The sequence below is a fragment of the Oryctolagus cuniculus genome, chromosome 12, assembly GCF_051225735.1.
Source record: "Oryctolagus cuniculus isolate XC-2025 breed Fujian yellow rabbit chromosome 12, ASM5122573v1, whole genome shotgun sequence".
NCBI classification, from domain to species: domain Eukaryota; kingdom Metazoa; phylum Chordata; class Mammalia; order Lagomorpha; family Leporidae; genus Oryctolagus; species Oryctolagus cuniculus.
Window position 1 is genome coordinate 95,535,361 of NC_142878.1, and position 20,474 is coordinate 95,555,834.

General features: G+C 37.2%; 1 protein-coding gene across 2 annotated transcripts in view; it reads left to right on the plus strand.

The window, feature by feature from the left end:
* Positions 1-20,474, plus strand: part of LOC138844720 (protein sidekick-1-like) — a 193,819-nt gene that overhangs the window by 171,888 nt on the left and 1,457 nt on the right. For both annotated transcript variants that reach the window (XR_016217602.1, XR_011380958.2), the window contains exon 5: positions 20,391-20,465. The gene's annotated coding sequence lies outside the window, so the exon portion shown is untranslated. The remainder of the gene's footprint in view (positions 1-20,390; positions 20,466-20,474) is intronic.

Below are 20,474 nucleotides of genomic sequence, written 5' to 3' on the forward strand. Positions count from 1 at the left end.
GTTTGGTATATTTTATTTTATTTTACTTTTTTAAGTTTTGCCTAATTCTTAATATTGAGCCTGATCAAGCAATTCATGAATCTGGAAATCTGATCTTTTTTAAATTCATTTTCCTCTTCTCAACATTTGGATTCCACTGTTTGTTTACTTTCGTGACTCTTCCACTTTCTGGTATCCTTTTTGCTGTGTGCTACCTTCCTCATCAATTCCCCATTTTAAAATTCTTTGTTTTTTCTTCATCATCAACAATACATTTGATAGTATAAACTAAGAGAGAAGAAAGCAACCCACATCTGATATGTTTTTCTTTGAAAAAATACAGAGGAGACCTATACTTTTGATACATATACATGGGACAAGGAAAATTTAAGCCTTTTCTGTAGAAACATAGTTTTATCTCTAGTTTTGGTTTTAAATTTATCAAGAATTCTACAGCAACTATTCATTGGACAATTTTGGTGGTACATTCTGGAAAAAAAAATAGTTCTGTAGCTACTGACAAGTCTTCCATGACCAGGAAATATTTTATTTTTGTATATATATTTTGGATTTTTTTCTAAGTTTTCTCTGTTACATACTTAGCTTTAAACTTGATTGAGGAATTCCTGAATCTGGATATCTGGTCTTTATTTTTAATTCTTTTTCCCTCATGTCACAATTTCAGTTCCTCAGTTTCTTAATTTGTGTTGCTCTTGCTCTATTTTATATCCTTTTTGCTATGGGCTACTCTTCACACTGATTCCACTTTCTAAAGTTACTTACTTCATTTTCTTTCATCAACAACAACATATTTGACATAATATAAACTAATGTAGAAAAAAAAGCAACCTGTGTCTGATATTTTTTATTTGAAAAAATACAGAGAAGACCTACAGTTCTGATACATGTATTTGGGAAAAGGAAAATTTAAACCTTTTCTGTAGAGAAGGAACTCACCATTATTGAAAGTGGTTTCACCTCTGGTTTTCTGTAAAAATTAATCAGAAATGCTTGAGCAACTTTTCATTATCCGATTTTGGCTGTTACACACTGAAAACATCTGTTTTTGTTGCTACTGATCAAGCTTCCTAACCAGGAATACTGTTTTTTTATTTGTGTTTGGTATATTTTATTTTGGATTTTTTTTTTACATTTTGTCTGATACTAACTTGGCTTTGTGCCTGATGAAAGAATCCATGAATCTGGATGTCAAGTTTATTTTTTAATTATTTTTTTCACCTGTCAAAATCTGGATTCTACAATTTGTTTTGTGACTCTTCCTTTATCTGGTATTCTTTCGTCTATGCACTACTTCTCTCATCGAGTCCCCTTTTTAAACTTATTTATTCAAGACTATACTTTCAGGAATCATTTCTATAGTTAACTTAATTTTTCATTTTTCTTTCATACACAACAGCACATTTGACATAGTATAAACTAAAATAGAAAGAATCAACCTGCATCTGATAGTTTTTCCTTGAAACATACAGATAAGACTTACAATTTTGATGCATGCATTTGAGAAAAAGAATTTAAGCCTCTTCTGTAGAGCAGGAACACACCATTATTGAAAATGGTTTTTACCTCTGATTTTTCTTTAAAAATTAATCAGGAATGCTAGAGCAACTTTTCATTTTCCAGTTTTGGCTGTTACAAACTGAAAAAAAAAAGTTTTGTTGATTCTAACCAAGCTTACCTGACCAGGGAACATTTCGTTTGTTTGTTTGGTATACTTTATTTTACAGATTTTTTTTTTAAAGTTTTCTATGTTACTTACTGTGCTTTGAACCAGATCGAGGAATTCATAAATCTAGATATCAGGTCTTTGTTTTTAATTCTTTTCCTCTCATGTCACAATTTTGATTCCTCAGTTTGTTTTGGTGGCCCCTTGCTATATTTGGTATCCTTTTGGGTATGTGCTGCTCCCTCATCAATTCCCCGTTTTAAAGTTATTTGCTTGTTTGTCTTTCATCAACAATGTATTTGACATATTTAAAATAGTATATAGTAAGATAGAAAAAAAGCAACATACATCTGATTTTTTTTCTTTGAAAAATACAGAAGAGGTTTACACTTCTGATACATGTACTTGGGACAAGGATAATGTAAGCCTTTTTGTAGAGTAGAATTAACCATTTTTGAAACTGGTATTCCTAGTATTTTCATTTTGAATTAATAAGGAATTCTAGAGCAATTTTTCACTGTCCAGTTTTGGCAGGTAAAACCTGAGATAAAACAGTTCCTTTGCTACTGACTGAGTTTCCTTGACCACAAAACATTTTATTTTTTAATTTTACTTGGCATTTTTTTTTGGATTTTTAAAAAAGTTTTCTCTGTTACTTATTGCATCTGAAGCTTTTGGAGGAATTCATTAATCTGGATATCTGGTCTTTGTTATTAATTTTTGTTCCTCATGTCGCATTTTAGATTCCTCTGTTTATTTTTAATGGCTCTCCCTCTATCTGCTATCCTTTTGCCTATAGGCTATCCCCTCATTGATTCCCACTTTTTAAAGTTGTTTACCTGTTTTTCCTCCTCAACAACAACACATTTTACATAGTATAAACTAAGATTGAAAAAGGTACTCTGTGTCTGAGATTTTTTTCTCTGTAAAATACAGGGTACACCTACCCTTTTGATGCATGTACTTGGGACAAGGAAAATTTAACCCTTTTCTGTAGAGAAAAAAGTCACCATTACTAAAATTGGCTTTGCCTCTGGTTTTTGTTTCAAATTAGGAATTCTAAAGCAAACTTTCATAGGCCAGTGTTGGCTGGTATGATCTGGAAACTAACCAGTTCTGTTGCTAATGACTGAGTTTCCCCCATCTGGAAACAACTTTTTTTTAATTTTTGTTTGGTATATTTTAGTTGTTTTTTTTTTTTTTCCTTCCACTTTTCTCTGTTACCTACTTGGCTTTGAATATGATCAAGGAATTTAGGATTCTGGATATCCTGTCTTTGTTTTTAATTCATTTTTTCTCATGTCACAATTTAGATTCCTTAGTTTGTTTATTTGTCTGGTTCTCACTATATCTGGTATTCTTTTGGCTATTGGGCTATTCCCCTCATTGATTCCTGTTTCTTAAAGCTATTCATTTGCTTCTTTTTCATCAACAACACATTTGCCGTAGTATAAACTAAGACAGAAAAAAAAATCCCACATCTGAGATATTTTTCTCTGTAAAATGCAGAGAACACCTAAACTCCCGATACATGTATTTGGGACAAAGAAATATTAAGCCATTTCTGTAGAGAAGAAATACACCATTATTGAACCCAGTTTTAACTCGTTTTTATTTTAAATTAATCATGAATTCCAGAACAACTTTTCATGGGCCGGTTTTTGGTGGTAAAATCTGGAAAAAAATAATACTGTTGCTAATGACTGAGCTTTCATAGCCAGGAAACATTTTATATTTGTTTTAACTTTTATTTAATGAATATAAATTTCCAAAGTACGGCTTTTGGATTACAATGGCTTCCCCCCCATAACGTCCCTCCCACCCGCAATCCTCCCCTTTCCCATTCCCTCTCCCCTTCCATTCACATGAGGATTCATTTTCAATTCTCTTTATATACAGAAGATCAGTTTAGCATACATTAAGTAAAGATTTCAACAGCTTGCTCCCACACAGAAACATAAAGTGAAAAATAATAGATGACTTTTTAAATGATGATGAAATCAGATCAGACCTATTGTCATGTTTAATCCCAGCGAGAGTCCAGTTGGGAATTGAGTTGAGAATTTTTTTTAAAAAAAAAGAAGATCAGTTAAGTATACATTAAGTAAAGATTTCAACAGTTTGCACCCCCATAGAAACACAAAGTGAAATATACTGTTTGAGTACTCGTTATAGCATTAAGCCTCAATGTACAGCACATTAAGGACAGGGATCCTACATGAGGAGTAAGTGCACAGTGACTCCTGTTGTTGACTTTACCTATTGACACTCCTGTCTATGGCATCAGTAATCTCCCTATGCACCAGTCATGAGTTTCCAAGGCTATGGAAGCCCCTTGAGTTCTCCGACTCTTATCTTGTTTCGACAAGGTCATAGTCAAAGTGGAGGTTCTCTCCTCCCTTCAGAGAAAGGTACCTCCTTCTTTGAAGACCTGTTCTTTCCACTGGGATCTCACTCACAGAGATCTTTCATTTAGGTGTTTTTTTTTTTTTTTTTTTTTTTTTTTTTTTTTTTTTTGGCCAGAGTGTCTTGGCTTTCCATGCCTGAAATACTTTCATGGGCTTTTCAGCCAGATCGGAACATTTTATATTTTAAATTTAGTTTGGTATATTTTATTTTGTACTTATTTTAAATTTCCACTGTTACTTGCTTGGTTTTGTGACTTATAGAGGAATTCATGAACTGTATATCTGGTCTTTGTTTTTAGTTAATTTTTTCTCATGTGACAATTTAGATTCTTCAGTTTCTCCATTTTTGTGGCACTCGTTCTATGTGGTATCCTTTTGGCTACGAGCTACTCCCCTTATTGATTCCCCTTTTTTAAATTTATTTACTTGCTTTTCTTTCATCAATAGCAGATTTGACATAGTATAAACCAATATAGAATAAAGCAAAACACATCAGATTTTTTTTTTGAAAAATACAGAGAAGACCTACACTTCTGATACAAATAGTTGGGACTGGAAAAATTTAAGCCTTTTCTGTAGGAAGGAATTGACCATTATTGAAACTGGTTTTGCCTCTGGTGTTCATTATATATTAATCTGGAATCCTACACCAACTTTTCATTGGCCAGATTTGGCTGGTAAAGACTGGAAAAAAAACAGATTTGTGCTACTCACTGATCTTTCTGACCAGGAAACGTTTTATTTTTTTATATGTATTTCTTATTTTTGATTCTTTTGTTTTCTGTTACTTACTTGGCTTTGAACCTTTTTGGGGAATTCATGAATCTGGATATCTAGTTTTTGCTTTTAATTCATTTTCCCTCATGTAATAATTTAGATTGTTCATTTGTTTATTTTTGTGGCCCTCGCTCTATCTGGTATCCTTTTGACATGCACTATTCCCCTCATTGCTTTCCATTTCTTAAAGTTATTTACTTGTTTTTGTTTCGTCAACAACACCACATTTGATGTAGTATAAACTAAGATAGAAAAAAGTAACCCAGGCCTGAGTTTTTTTTATCTGTAACATAGAGAGAACACCTACAGTTCTGATACATGTATTTGGGACAAGGTAAATTTAAAGCTTTTTGTAGAAATAGAATTCACCTTTATGAAACTGGTTTTTGCCTCTGGTTTTCATTATAAATTAATCAGGAATGCTAGAGTAACTTATTGACCAGCTTTGACTGGTACAAACTGGAAAAAAACAGTTCTGTTGCTACTGACCTAGCTTCCATGACCAGGAAACATTTTATTTTTTAAATTTTTGTTTGGTATATTTTATTTTGGAATATTTCTTATGTTTGCTCTGATACTTGGCTTAGTGCCTGATGGAAGAATTCTTGAATCTGGATATCTGTTCTTTGTTTTTAATTCATTTTTCCTCATGTCACAGTATAGATTGCTCAGTTTATTTATTTTTGTGGCTCTTGCTCTATCTGGCTTCTTTTTGGCTATGCACTACTTCCCTCATCGATACCCATTTTTTAAATCATTTATTTGTTTTCCTTTCATTCACAACAAGCCTTTTGACATAGTATGAATTAAGATAGAAAACAGTGCCACACATCAGAGATTGTTTTCTCTGTAAAATACAGAGCACACCTACGCTTCTGATACATTTATTTGGGAAAACAAAATTTAATCTTTTTCTGTAGAGAAGGAATTCACCATTAATGGAACTGGTTTTCCCTTTGGTTTTCATTTCAAATTAATCAGGAATGCCAGAGTAACTTTTCATTGGCTGGTTTTTCACAAATACATATATTACAAGAGTAGGTGTTCTCTGTATATTTCTGAGCTTAAAAATATCAATTTTTTTGTATTTTATTATGTCAAATGTGTTGTTATTGACAGAATAAACAAATAAACAAACTCAAAAAACAGGAACCCGTGAGGGGAACAGCCTATAGCCAAAGGATAAAGCAGCTGCAAGAAAGAAAATGGTAAAATGAAACTAAGCTTTCAAAACATGAAATTCCTGAGCCAGATTTTAAAAATGCCATATAAACAATTGCATGAATTCCACATTCTGGTGTGAAGCCCAATAAATAATGGACTAAAATAAAAACAACCAAAGTCATATGCATACCATTAAAATAAATAAAAAGAAACTGACCTGATCTGTATTCATGCTTAGTAACATCAAAACTTCATTTTTTTTTTTTTTTTGGTTTGTACCACCCAATCACAGCGAATGAAAAGTTGATCTAGCAATCATGGTGTTTTTAAAAGTAAAACCAGAAGCAAGCACATTTTCAGTAACCATAACATCCCTCTGTTTTGTAAAGGGCTTAAATTTAACTTTTCACAAATGCCTATATCAGAAATGTAGGCCTTGTCTGTATATTTGTGAGCATAAAGTCTCCAACATTTTTTGTATCTTAAGGCATACTAGGTCAAATGTGCTGTTATTATTGACAAAATAAATAATAAATAATAAATAAATAAATAAATTTATTTAAAAATAGGAACCCAAGGGAATAGCTAGAGCCAAAGGATAATGGGGCATCCTGGGAGCCAAAATGATAAAAAAAAAAAACCTAAGATTCCAAAAAGTGAAATGCCTGAGCCATGACAAAAAAACAAAAAGACCATATATCCAATTACATTAATTTCCCATTATGGTACAAAGCCAAAAATAACAGACTAAAATATTAAAAGAGCCAAAATAAAATTTACCACATGAAAAAAAAGACTGTGGCTTGAACTGCAATTGCTGTTAGTAGCAAAAGACTGGAGTTTTTCAGTTTATACCACCTACAACTGGTCAATGAAAATTTTCTGAAGAATCCCTAAATTTTTTAAAAGAAAAACTCATTTTCAAGGACCATAAAATCCTTCCATTCTTCAAAAGGCTTAAAATTAACATTTCCCTGAACATACATTGTAAGTGTAGGTGTTCTCTGTATTTTTCTAAGAATATAATTTCACTTGTAGTGTGTTTTTCGTATTTAGAGCATTTTATGTCACATGTGTTGTAGTTGATGGCAAAAATAAATAAATATATTTAAAATCAGAAATTCATGAGTGGAACAGCTCATAGTGAAATATAAGGGAGTTGCTGGGAAGCTGAAACAAAACAAAACAAAACTAATAATCCAAAAGGTGAGGTGCCTGAGCAATGGGGTTAAAAACAAAAAAGAGCATATATCCAATTACATTAATTCCACATTATGGCACAAATCCAAAAAATAACAGACTAAAATATTAAAAGAGCCAAAATAAAATTTATCACACTAAAATACACTGTCAGGGCCAGTGCTGTGGCACAGTGGATAAAGCTGCTGCCTGCAGTGCCGGCACTCCATATGGGCACCGGATCGAGTCCCGGCTACTCTACTTCTGATTCAGCTCTCTCTTGCTCTCTCTCTCTTTCTACCTCTCCTTCTCTCTCTGTATAACTCTGACTTTCAAATAAATAATTAAATCTTAAAAAAAAAAAAAGATGGTGGCCTGATCTTTAATTTGGTTAGTAGCAACAGAACTGGATTTTTCCTGTTTGTACCACACAAAACCAGTTAATGAAATGTTGCTTTTACATTCCTGATGTTTTTAAAAGGGAAACCATAGCCAAACTTTTTCTTTTGACAGGCAAAGTGGACAGTGAGAGAGAGAGAGACGGAGAGAAAGGTCCTCCTTTGCTGTTGGTTCATCCCCCAATGGCTGCTGTGGCTGGTGCACTGCGCTGATGCGAAGGCAGGAGCCAGGTGCTTCTCCTGGTCTCTCCATGCCTTCAGAAACTCCTAGAACCCGAATTTTGGGTTTTTTAATAGCATCCTGTAGATTCCCAAGGATATTTTTTAGATTTCTAATTTCCTCTTCTGTTTTTGGTTTGACTGTAAACTTTCCTGTTCTCTGTCTTCTTTTTTTTAACTTTTATTTAATGAATATAAATTTCCAAAGTACAGAATATGGATTACAATGGCTTTCCCACCATAACGTCCCACCAACCCGCAACTCTCCCCTTATCCACTCCCTCTCCCCTTCCATTCACATCAAGATTCATTTTCGATTCTCTTTATATACAGAAGATCAGTTTAGCATACATTAAGTAAAGATTTCAACAGTTTTCTCCCACACAGAAACATTAAGTGAAAAATACTGTTTGAGTACTAGTTATAGCATTCAATCTCAATGTACAGCATACTAAGGACAAAGATCCTACATGAGGAGTAAGTGCACAGTGATTCCTGTTGTTGACTTAACAAATTGACACTCTTGTTTATGGCGTCAGTAATCACCCTAGGCTCTTGTCATGAGCTGCCAAGGCTATGGAAGCCCCCTGAGTTCACCGACTCTGATCATATTTAGACAAGGCCATGGTCAAAATGGAAGTTCTCTCTTCCCTTCAGAGAAAGGTACCTCCTTCTTTGATGACCCATTCTTTCCACTGGGATCTCACTCGTGGAGATCTTTCATTTAGGTTTTTTTTGTTTTCCTCCAGGGTGTCTTGGCTTTCCATGCCTGAAATACTCTCATGGGCTTTTCAGCCGGATCCGCATGCCTTAAGGGCTGATTATTAGGCCAGAGTGCTCTTTAGGACATTTGCCATTCTATGGGTCTGCTGTGTATCTCACTTCCCATGTTGGATCATTCTCTCCCTTTTTGATTCTATCAGCTAGTATTTGCAGACACTAGTCTTGTTTATGTGATCCTTTGGTTCTTAGTCCTATCATTACGATGAATTGTGAACAGAAATTGATCACTGGGACTAGTGAGATGGCATTGGTACATGCCACCTCGATGGGATTGAATTGGAATCCCCTGGTATGTTTCTAACTCTACCGTTTGAGGTAAGTCAGCTTGAGCATGTCCCAAATTGCACATCTCTTCCCGCTCTTATTCCCACTCTTATATTTAACAGAGATCACTTTTCAGTTAAGTTTCAGCACTTAAGAATAATTGTGTGTTGATTACAGTATTCAACCAAAAGTATTAAGTAGAACAAACAAAAAAAATACTGAGGGATAACATATTAAGTTGTTCATCAACAGTCAGGGTGAGGGCTGATCAAGTCACCGTTTCTCATAGTGTTCATTTCACTTTAACAGGTTTCGTTTTTGGTGTTCAGTTAGTTGTCACCGATCAGGGAGAACAACTGGTATTTGTCCCTTTGGGACTGGCTTATTTCACTCAGCATAATGTTTTCCAAATTCCTAACAGGGATCACTTTTTAGTTAAAATTTAAACACCTAAGAATGTCTTCTGATTCCGGTATTCTCTCTTCTGTTTCACTGACTCTGTTTTGAAGGCTCTCTAATGTGTTTGTCATTTGATCTATTGTGTTCTTCATTTCATTTTGATTTCTGTTCACTATCACACTTTCCTGTTCTACTAGTTTTGATTCCTCCTTAAGATTTCATTTCCTCAAGGGAGATTTTCTATCATGTCCAGTAAGGACTTTCATAGCTCAAGCATTTGCTTTTGAAAACTTCTAATTGTTCTTATCATAAATTTTTTGAAATCCGTATCTTGCATTTCTTCCATCTCATCATCTTTATAATCTTGGATTGGGGTGTCTTGTTCATTTGGGGGTGCCATAATGTCTTCCTTTTTCTTGTTTCCTCGGTTTCTGCGTTTGTTGCTTGGCATTGTGGAGATATTCTTTGGATTCTTCTTCCCTCGCTGTGGTATTTTCTTTTCTTGTTATACTATGGCTTTATTAAGTGGACTGTCTACATTTGCGAGAGCCTTAGAGGCTTGAGATGGGTGTGGACTGAGAGCTCTGTTTGGTTCCTCAGGGTTAAGGGTGACACTCCCAATTCAGGCTTTGTAAATATCCCTCCCTCCCTCCCTCCGTCCCTCCCTCCCTCCCTTCCTTCCTTCCTTCCTTTTTTTTTTGATTCAGAAGGGAAGTAATTCTGCACAGCTGAACGGAAATGGAGGTAGTTAGCAGGCGAATGATATACCCACAGGAGCCAGAGATCAGAAACTCTTTCCCAAGGACCACACCGGGAATCTGTTCTGCCCTCAGTGTGGGCTCAAATTCTCCTGTAGTCTACCACTTTGTTGCCAAGGTTATTGAATTGTAGCATCTCTGGAGAGTACTCACATGAACTCTGTGAGTTCTCTTTTTTCACAGTCTCAGTTCATTGGCACCACATATTCACTAGGTCCTAATCTCTTGTTATTTCAACCCCACCCCCCCGCCCAGAGTCAGGTTTTTCTCCTTGGCTGAGGGCGGGTTCAGCCCTGAGGTTGCGGCACTTTTGACGTATGTCCAAATTGGCGCATACTCTTTGTCTTGCTTGCCTTTGAGAGATGAGCGGAGAGAGAGAAACTTGTGTCCGTACCGGTCACTTTTTTTTCCTCTCTCTTCTAGTTAGCCTGGTGAAGTTTTCTCCACGGGGTTTCAAGCCTTGTTCCCTCCAGTCTCCTCTTTCCGCTTGCCTGCCGGCGTCTCAGGCTATTGAGGTTCGGCTCACCTCGCGTTCCAGTGCTGGTGCTTTGATTCTGACGCTGGTGTCCTGAGCCGTGGGTTCCCACACCCTCCTCGCAGGTCCACTGTTAATCACTAGTTCTGGAAGAGTTTCCTCTGCTGTTTCCTCCCCTACTCTTCCTTGAACCTGCAGTATCTCCACTTTTATTAAACTGTCTCTTCCCGGGCTATCAGTGTGCTCCCTTCCTATTCCGCCATCTTGCCGCTCTCTCACGTTCTAAATTTTTTTAAAAAAATATTTATTTATATAAAGAGGGGAGTGTTTGGGGTGTACAGGGAGAGGGAGAGATGGGAGAGAGAAAGATAGATAGATAGGTAGATAGATAGATTGATCTGGTTGTTCATTCCCCAAATGGCAACTGCTGGAGTTGGGCCAGGCCAAAGACAGGAGCCTGGATCTCCATCCAGGTCTCCCAATGGAACCCAAGTACTTGGGTCATCTTCCACTGACTCCCTAGATGCATTAGCAGGGAGCTAGATTTGACACTGAGCAGAGCAGCCAGGACTCAAACCATTGCTCTGATTAAAAGTCCTGGCATTGTGGGAAGCAGCTTAGCTAGCAGTGCCATGATGCTAGTCCTCTGTGAATGCTGTTAGATGTTGCTGATGGGTCAGAACTCTGTGGACTGTGAGTGTTGGATATTCTCAGATCACATGTGTCCACTCGATTGGCAAATTCTTGCCTGGAATTGTACAGCAGAAAGAACACTGAGGGGGGGGCGGCTCTGTGGCACAGAGGGTTAACGCCCTGGACTGAAGTGCCAGCATCCCATATGGGTGCTGATTTGAGACTGGGCTACTCCACTTCCAATCCAGCTCTCTGCTATCTAAGCAGTAGATGACCCAAGTCCTTGGGCTCCTGCACCCACGTGGGAGACCTGGAAGAAGCTCCTTGCTCCTGGCTTTGGATCAGCGCAGCTCTGGCCATTGTGGCCAACTGGGGAGTGAACCATTGGATGGAAGACCTCTCTATCTCCCTCTCCTTCACTCTCTGTCTCTCCTCTGTGTAGCTCTGACTTTTGAATAAATCAATAAATCTTAAAAAAAAGAACACTGGTAAAGGTAGCTTCTGCCTTTGAAGGGTGTGAGGGTGGTGCTCCAGCCCAAGAATGCAGGCTTTTTGGGCAACCTGTCTTTTACTATGCAGTTCTACTGCCTTTCATAGAAGAATTACATAGGAACTTGACTCTTCATTCCAAGAATTCTGAAATAGTGCCAACCAAACTCAGATCCACAGCCTAACTGTGCCTTGAAAAGGCTTTGAGAGTCCTCCCTAGACACTTCTACTAGTCTTAGGGTATAAGTGACTTGCTCAGTTACCATCATCACCTGGCCAGGCTGGGAGCCTCCATGGAGGGGACAGCCGAGAACCTTGACGTACCTGCTCTTCAGTCCCATTAACATGGGCCTGCCCTATGTGAGGTGATAATTGATGTCCAGCTAAATATAGTCCTCTTATGGGTAGTGTTGTTGAGTTTCTATCCACACTCCTTGCTTAAAGTCAGAAAGTGATAAGTGCACTCTTTGACAATAGAGGAATAGTCACAGAAACTTCAAGACTAGTGGTTGCAAACAGGACCTCAGATACCTATAGTAAATGTTTATTTGGCTAGAACAGATTTGTTTTTCTTTGCTTTAAATTTATTGACTTTAGAATGCCATGAGTTTTCAAATTTGTCTAACTCTCCAGCACTGTGTATTACTTAAAGCAACACGATTTTACTTGTTATTATGTGAATAATCTACACAGGCATTTGTGTTTCCTCCTCTAGAGCTGTACACCCTGCCTCCCCCAGTGAATACAAACCTACCAATAAATATCATATGAGAAGGACTAATTTTCTATTGTCCACAGTTTTAACCTTCTACCCTACTGGCTGTTCAAATCCCCAAGAAAACTTTGGGTCCATTGAGAGTACAAAGAAGCATAGGCTAGCTTGTGTTTCTCATTATTTCTGACTATGCTTTCAGCTCTTAACATTTTCATTCTTTTTTAAAAGATTTTATTTATTTATTTGAGAGGTAGAGTTACAGACAATAAGAGGGAGAGACAGAGAGAAAGGTCTTCCATCCACTGGTTCACTCCCCAAGTGGCCGCAACAGCTGGAGCCAGGAGCCAGGTGCTTCTTCCTAGTCTCCAATATGGGTTCAGGGGCCTAATAACTTGGGCCATCTTTTACTGGCTTCCCAGACCACAGCAGAGAGTTGGATTGGATGAGGAGCAGTTGGGACTAGAACTGGTGCCTATATGGATTGCCGACGCCAAAGGCAGATTAACCTACTGCACCACAGCGCTGGCCCCAATATTTTCATTCTTTTATAAGTGTTAGTTTTTGATCCTAGCCTTATCCTTCTCTACCACACTGTGACAAGATTTTGGGACACTTGCACTACTTGATTTTATGACTAGTTTCTCTGTCATGAAATCAGGTGACAGACATTTGCATTGATTCCATATCTTAGCTATTGTTATTTTGTTAAGGATAAAAATTCCATTTCTAACATAATTATCTCAGATAATTCCTAAGGTGTGTAGAAATTCTTGCTATTATTTTCTACTAAATGTGAATGAAACATTTAAAATCATACAAATTCTATATGTCAAGTTTATCTTGTACATGCTTAAAAAAGACAGAACTAAGGCCAGAGATAAGACCTAGCAGGTTAAGCCTCCATCTGAAGTGGCAGCATCTCCTATAAAGGCCCATTTGTGTCCCGACTGCTCTGGTTCTTTTTGTTGTTGTTGACAGGCATAATGGGTAGTGAGGGAGAGAGAGAGAGACAGAGAGAAAGGTCTTCCTTTTGCCGTTGGTTCACCCTCCAATGGCCACCTTGGCTGGCGCACTGTGGCCGGCGCATTGCGCTGATCCGAAGCCAGGAGCCAGGTGCTTCTCAGGAGAAGCATCTCCCATGCGGATGCAGGGTCCAAGCACTTGGGTGCCCCGACCGGGACTAGAACCCAGTGTGCCAGCGCCGCAAGGTGGAGGATTAGCCTATTGAGCCACGGTGCTGACCTCGACTGCTCTGGTTCTAATCAGGCTCACTGATAATGAACCTGGGAGAGGAGTGGCAGATGCCTCTAGTGCTTGGACCCCTGCACCCACCCATATGTGATGCCAGCACTGGGTGGCAGCTTCACTTGCTACACCACAGTGCTGGCCCCTGAGCTTTAAAATACATTCAGAAATGATAAATGTCAATTTCCTTGTTGAATCACCCTAAGTTTTGTGGTAATGCCTGAATTCACCAGACCTCCTGTCTGTTTGTCTTTGGATGACAGCAAAGTGTACAGAGATTCAGTTAGAAAGAAGGAACATGCTCTGGTGGTCTGTACAGCTTGGTGAGGGTGTCAGTGTTAATGTGCTGTCTATGTCAAACTTGCTAACACAGTAGATTTAAATATTCTTACTTCAAAGAATAAATCCGTATATGGGGTGAGGCAGGTGCTAATTGACCTGTGATATATGCATTATTCCTAATATCACATTGTAATTCACAAATAAGCATTCTTTTTATCAATTAAATATGAAAAATTTATTGAATCACAGTAAAGATAAAATCAGTAATTCTTTTTATGGAAAAGCAATGAGCAAAATGCAACAAAACAATTGTGCTTATTTTTTACTCCTAGCAGTTGAAGGAGAAATGCTTCAGGAAATGTGATCTGTAGAAAGCGCTCTTTTCTGTAGGTAGACACTGGCGATGGCTCAGTCTTAGCAACACTAATGAATTTGCTTTATTTTAACAGGGAAACAACTGAGAGAAGGGGTCTCCATTGGTCCCAATTAGGGCATCTTCAGCATAGATAACAGATTCTCCATTCTCTTCCATACTCCCTGTCTTTCACCATGATGTGACTCTTACCCTCTCATGATTTTGGTGCACAGGGAGGTATGGTAAAAATACTTTGAAACTTTTATAAAAAATGAGTATAACACTTTATATCTTCTGTCAAATTCTCAAACTCTGTACTGTGGATGATATGTTTCACAATGCTGCTCAAATAATATGGTATTCTTGGTGAGAAAAATTCTTTTGATTTGTATAATTGAACAATAAAGAGCAATGTGCTATTTTATAATACAGATTACATAATCATAGCTAAGCCAGGCAGAGCACAAAAATATTCTCTAAAAGTTAGATGTTCGTGTAAAGATGAGAATCTTACAAGTTATTATTCTCTAAAATGACAAATGTTTACACCTTACAATGGCCCTTGGATTCTTTCAAAAGGCTCCTTCCTTTCATTTCACTTCTCTTTGTCTCTGACCTAAGACCACAGACTTTGTGGTAAGTCTTTTATTCCTAGCACATTTAATGAGGTTATTTTCCCCACCATAATTGACAAACATGTATGTACTTCTAGGCTTACCATTCTGAGAACAAAGTAAAAATCAGTAGAATGCCAATAAACGTGATCTGCATTATCTGTCTTCTGAGAGTTTTTATAGGCTTCAAAAACAGCCCCAACATAGACTTGTGGTTGCTTCTCATAGGAAATGCTGAGATATGCACTTGCATTGGTATACTTTTCATAAATGAGTTGGAATCCACTTTCCTTTACACTATGATCAATCTGCATGTGGTTACTGTGGGTGTAGCTTTGATATTTACCTTCTACTTTCTGTCTACTATTATCGTCACCATGTTACTCCAAACCCCAAGATTGTCTCCCCATGAGGGTTTGCAAATTCAGCAAATTCTTGTACAGGGCCACAAATTAAATTCAAATTCCAGATAAACAATAAATATTGTGGAGTAAAAAATGTGTAGTATATATCTCTTTACTCGCCATAACATGAAATTGATAAAAAAATTATCTGAAATTCACATTTAGTGGGTATTCTGTATTTTATCTGGTGACCTCTACTCATGGAAACCAATGGTCTCTGCAGTACTGCATCCATTCCAAACCCTCAGAACCTCACTGAAAACCTGCACTGCTCTCCTGCAGGTGAACACTGGCATTCAGCAGTAGACATGTATCAGAGACAGCCAGATGTGTCTTTGGGTTAGAGAAGAAATAGCAAAATCACTGCCTTAGTATTTCACATAATAATGTTTATTATATTCTTGTTTCATATCTTACAATACAAAAGTTCCATTAATAAAGTCATACAGGTGTAAATTCATGAAATAATTACACATATGTCTGTGATCTGTGCTCTACTACTTTTCACTAGCCCTCAAAAAGACCCTTAAATTATGGAAACCATCATCAAACAAACTTCACCAACTTTTATTATCATATATATCCTCAGATTGCATCTGAGAGATTTTTTCTTATCTAAGATGGATCCCCTGGAGAGCATTTAAACTTAAGCATTTAAATGGTGCATTTAAACTCCATTTAAACTTCCAGGGGGAAAGATCTCTTAAGCCAAATGGATTCTATTAGGTAAAGTATGCAGTCTTACTTTAGTGAACATTTTTCTGGATATTTCAATGCAAAGTTTTTGTTGTTGTTGTAAGGCTATTGATATTGACACCCAATAGAGTGGCTTCTTAGCCTCTTAGTCTTACATAAGTGCTTAATTTGGAAAACAAACAATATATTTTTAAAAATATTTTCTTATTTGAGAAGCAGAGTTGCAAAGAAAGGGAGAGATGGAGACAAAGGTCTTCCATCTGCTGGTTCACTCTCCAGATGGCCCCAACAGCCAGAGCAGAGCTAATCTGAAGCTAGGAGCCAGGAGCTTCTTTCTGGTCTCCTATGCAGATACAGAAGCTCAAGCACTTGGGCCAACTTCTACTGCTTTTCCAGACCCAGCAAAGAGCTGGGTCAAAAAAGCAGCCAGGACTAGTACTGGTGCCCAAATGGGATTCCAGTGCTGCAGGCAGAGGCTTAGCCCGCTATGCCACAGTGCCAGCCCCAGAAACAGTACATTTTAATGAAGAAAAAATATTCTTTGTAGCAATGATAAACTCTCTCCTTTTATATATTTTATATCTTTTTAAAAAATATTTTAGATATACAACGGTAGACTGGATAAAGAAATTATGGGATATGTACTCTTTAGAATACTATACCACAGTAAGAAACAACGAAATCCAGTCATTTGCAACAAAATGGAGGAATCTGGAACACATCATGCTGAGTGAAATTAGCTAGTCCCAAAGGGACAAATACCATATGTTCTCCCTGATCGATGACAACTGACTGAACACCAAAAAGGAAACCTGTTGAAGTGAAATGGACACCATGAGAAACGGTGACCTGATTAGCATAGCCCTGACTGTTAATGAACAACTTAATTCATTATCCCTCTTAGTAGTTTTTTTTTTTGTCTGTTCTACTTAATATGACTGGTTTAATTCTGTAATTAATACACAGTTATTCTTAAGTGTTGAAAATTAACTGAAATGTGATCCCTGTTAAACGTAAGAGTGGGAATAAGAGAGGGAAGAGATGTATAATTTGGGACATGCTCAAGCTGACTTGCCCCAAATGGTAGAGTTAGAAACATACCAGGGGATTCCAATTCAATCCCATCAAGGTGGCATGTACCAATGCCATCTCACTATTCCAAGTGATCAATTTCAGTTCACAATTGATCATAATGAAAGGACTAAGAGTCAAAGGGAGCAGATAAACAAGTCTAGTACCTGCTAATACTAACCGATAGAATGAATAAAGGGGAGAGTGATCCAACATGGAAGTGAGATACTCAGCAGACTCATAGAATGGCAGATGTCCTAAACAGCACTCTGGCCTCAGAATCAGCCCTAAAGGCATTCGGATCTGGCTGAAAAGCCCATGAGAGTATTTCAGGCATGGAAAGCCAAGACACTCTGGCAAAAACAACAACAACAACAACAACAACAACAACAACAACTAAATGAAAGATCTCTGTGAGTGAGATCCCAGTGGAAAGAACAGGTCTTCAAAGAAGGAGGTACCTTTCTCTGAAGGGAGGAGAGAACCTCCGCTTTGACTATGACCTTGTCGAAACAAGAGTCAGAGAACTCAGAGGGCTTCCATAGCCTTGGAAACTCATGACTGGAGCATAGGGAGATTACTGATGCCATAGACAGGAGTGTCAATTTGTAAAGTCAACAACAGGAGTCACTGTGCACTTACTCCTCATGTAGGATCTCTGTCCTTAATGTGCTGTACATTGAGGCTTAATGCTATAACGAGTACTCAAACAGTATATTTCACTTTTTGTTTCTATGGGGGTGCAAACTGTTGAAATCTTAAGGTATACTAAACTGATCTTCTGTAAAAAAAAAGAAAGAAAGAAATTATCAATTCCCAACTTGACTCTCACTGGGATTAAACATGACAATAGGTCTGATCTGATTTCATCATCATTTAAAAAATCATCTATTATTTTTCACTTTATGTTTCTGTGTGGGAGCAAACTGTTGAAATCTTTACTTAATGTATACTAAGCTGATCTTCTGTATATTAGGAGAATCAAAAATGAATCCTCATGTGAATGGAAGGGGAGAGGGAGTAGGAAAGGGGAGGGTTGCGGGTGGGAGGGAAGGTATGGGGTGGAAGCCATTGTAATCCATAAGTCGTACTTTGGAAATTTATAGTCATTAAATAAAAGTTTAAAAAAAAAAAAGAGGCACAGCAAAAAAAAATGTTTTAGATATAGTGTAATAGTGAGAGGGAGAGACAGAGAAAGTCTTCCATCTGCTGGTTCACTCCCCAGATGGCCATTGTGGCCAGACCTGTGCAATCAGAAGCCAGGAGCAAGGAGTTTCCTTGGGGTCTCCCACATGGGTTTAGGGGCCCAAGTGCTTGGGCCACCTTCCATTGCTCTCCCAGGCCATCACAGAGACCTGGATTGGAAGAGGAACAGCCTGGACTAGAACTGGTGCCCATTGGGATGCCAGTGCTTCAGGCAGAGGATTAACCTATTGCACCACAACATCAGCCCCTAAACTTTTTCCTCTTTTATCAGTGAACAGAGCTCCAGGAACTGACACGTTACACCTTTGTGGTATTTGTTGCTATGGTTAGAGTTAGTGATATTGAAGGGGCAAAACCCTTGCAAAGAGAACTACCTTAGCCATGATTTCAGAGAGAAACCATTAAATAGACCTGTGTATCTTTCAAGTACTTGTTTTCAGGGGAGATCTGAACATGAGATTTCATTGAAAATAGTTTAATTTTATATATAAGTGTTTGTAAATAATATGTAACAATTAATATTTTCTACCAACTCATCTTTTTCCTAAAATAGGTATTGCATATACAAATACACACACATTTTTTAGTATAATGGTTACTGGGGTTTTGTTATAAAGGCATTGTCAAAACTTTATCTATATATGGCATGATCGGCTTTTTCATTAAAAATTTCCACCGTGGTGCATTAAAAAATGAACATTATTTGAGCACCAAACATATTTTTGCATATTTTTTCTAATACTGCAATCCTCATATCCAAATCATGGGGAATGCAAGTGTGATTGTGTTTTGAATTATTGTCAGGCTGACATAAACAGTTATGACAAATTTTCTTGAAAAAAGACTATGTTGTGCTATAAAAAAATCTGAATGCATTTCTTCTCTTTCTATTTATATATTTTATACCTTAATACATTAAGACACTGTAAATATGCAAGTTTAATTTGTGATAGGAGTTTAAGTGTATTGTAGTTATTGCCATTGTCTTCACCTTGTTCAGAGCCTATTATTTATTATTTCAGTTGATTTGCAAAAAAAAAAAAAGGTAATCAGTATTTTGCAAAATATACCATGGAAAACTTTAGAGTCTTAATAATTTGGTGACAAAAATGGTTGTCTTGGTGTGGGCATGTGGCACAGTAGGTATGACACCCCTTGGAATGCCCACATCCCTTCCTAAGTGCCTTAGTTTGAATCCTGCCTCTGCTTCTGATGCAGCCTCCTGCTGATGCACACCCTGACAGGCAGCATATGCTCACTCAAGCACTTAGGTTCCTGTCACCCAGGTGGGAGAGCCGGGTGGATTTCTAGTTTCCTGTCTTCAGCCTGGCCTGCCTTGGTTGCTGCAGGTATTTGGGAAGTGAATCAGCAGTCAGATGATCTCCCTCTGCCTCTTTTGCTGTCTCTGACCCTGTTTTTCAAATAAAGTGAAAATAAATAAAAGAACAAAGAAAATATTGAAATTGATTGTCATAAAGTACACATTTTGGACACATTAAAATCATTCCAGTAGAATAGGCTAATACCTGATTAATTCACTTGTATGGAATTACACTTGACTTATAGCTAAATACTCTGAAATGGATGCTACTCATAGCTTTCATTTGCTTCAATTCAAATGTCACCATGACTTAATATTCATATAAGTTTACACATTTCTTGCTCTTCTATTTTGATTTCAAATTTCTGCACAGCTTTTTTTCTTCTTACAGTAAACAATTCAGACGAATACATAAATAAAGTAATAAAATTATGCACAATTATTTCTTTGGAATTTTTCTTAGAATTCAAGTAGTATTTAAGCCTAGCATAGATGTCAGTTTCCGTCATTAATTTCAGTTCTTCTACTCCTCTCTTTTTGGTTTATATAAATACTGATGAGATTCTGCTGTCATTGTTTTTAGGTTAAATTTAATTTCCTCTCTGTGTTCTCAAAGTTTATTTCTGCTGAGCTTCATTCACTTTGACTTTAATTTGTTTCCCTTCACTTCACTTATGTTAATACAATGCAATGCTGAATTCACCATCTTATCTCTAGTATATTATGGCAGATATTTATAAATCATTTTGGTGGATTACTATCCTTCACAGCTTTATAAAGTTTTTACATCTAATGATCCAAGTAAATGTGTTTTATTCCTTGTCATGTCAGCTGTAATATGACTGCATTCGTATTTTCTGTTTCTTTATCAGCCTGTAATGAATGCAGTTTGGCAACCAAGTCTTCCAGTCTCTTAATAGTCTCATCACTTGAGTTTAAGGCAATATGTAAGTTGT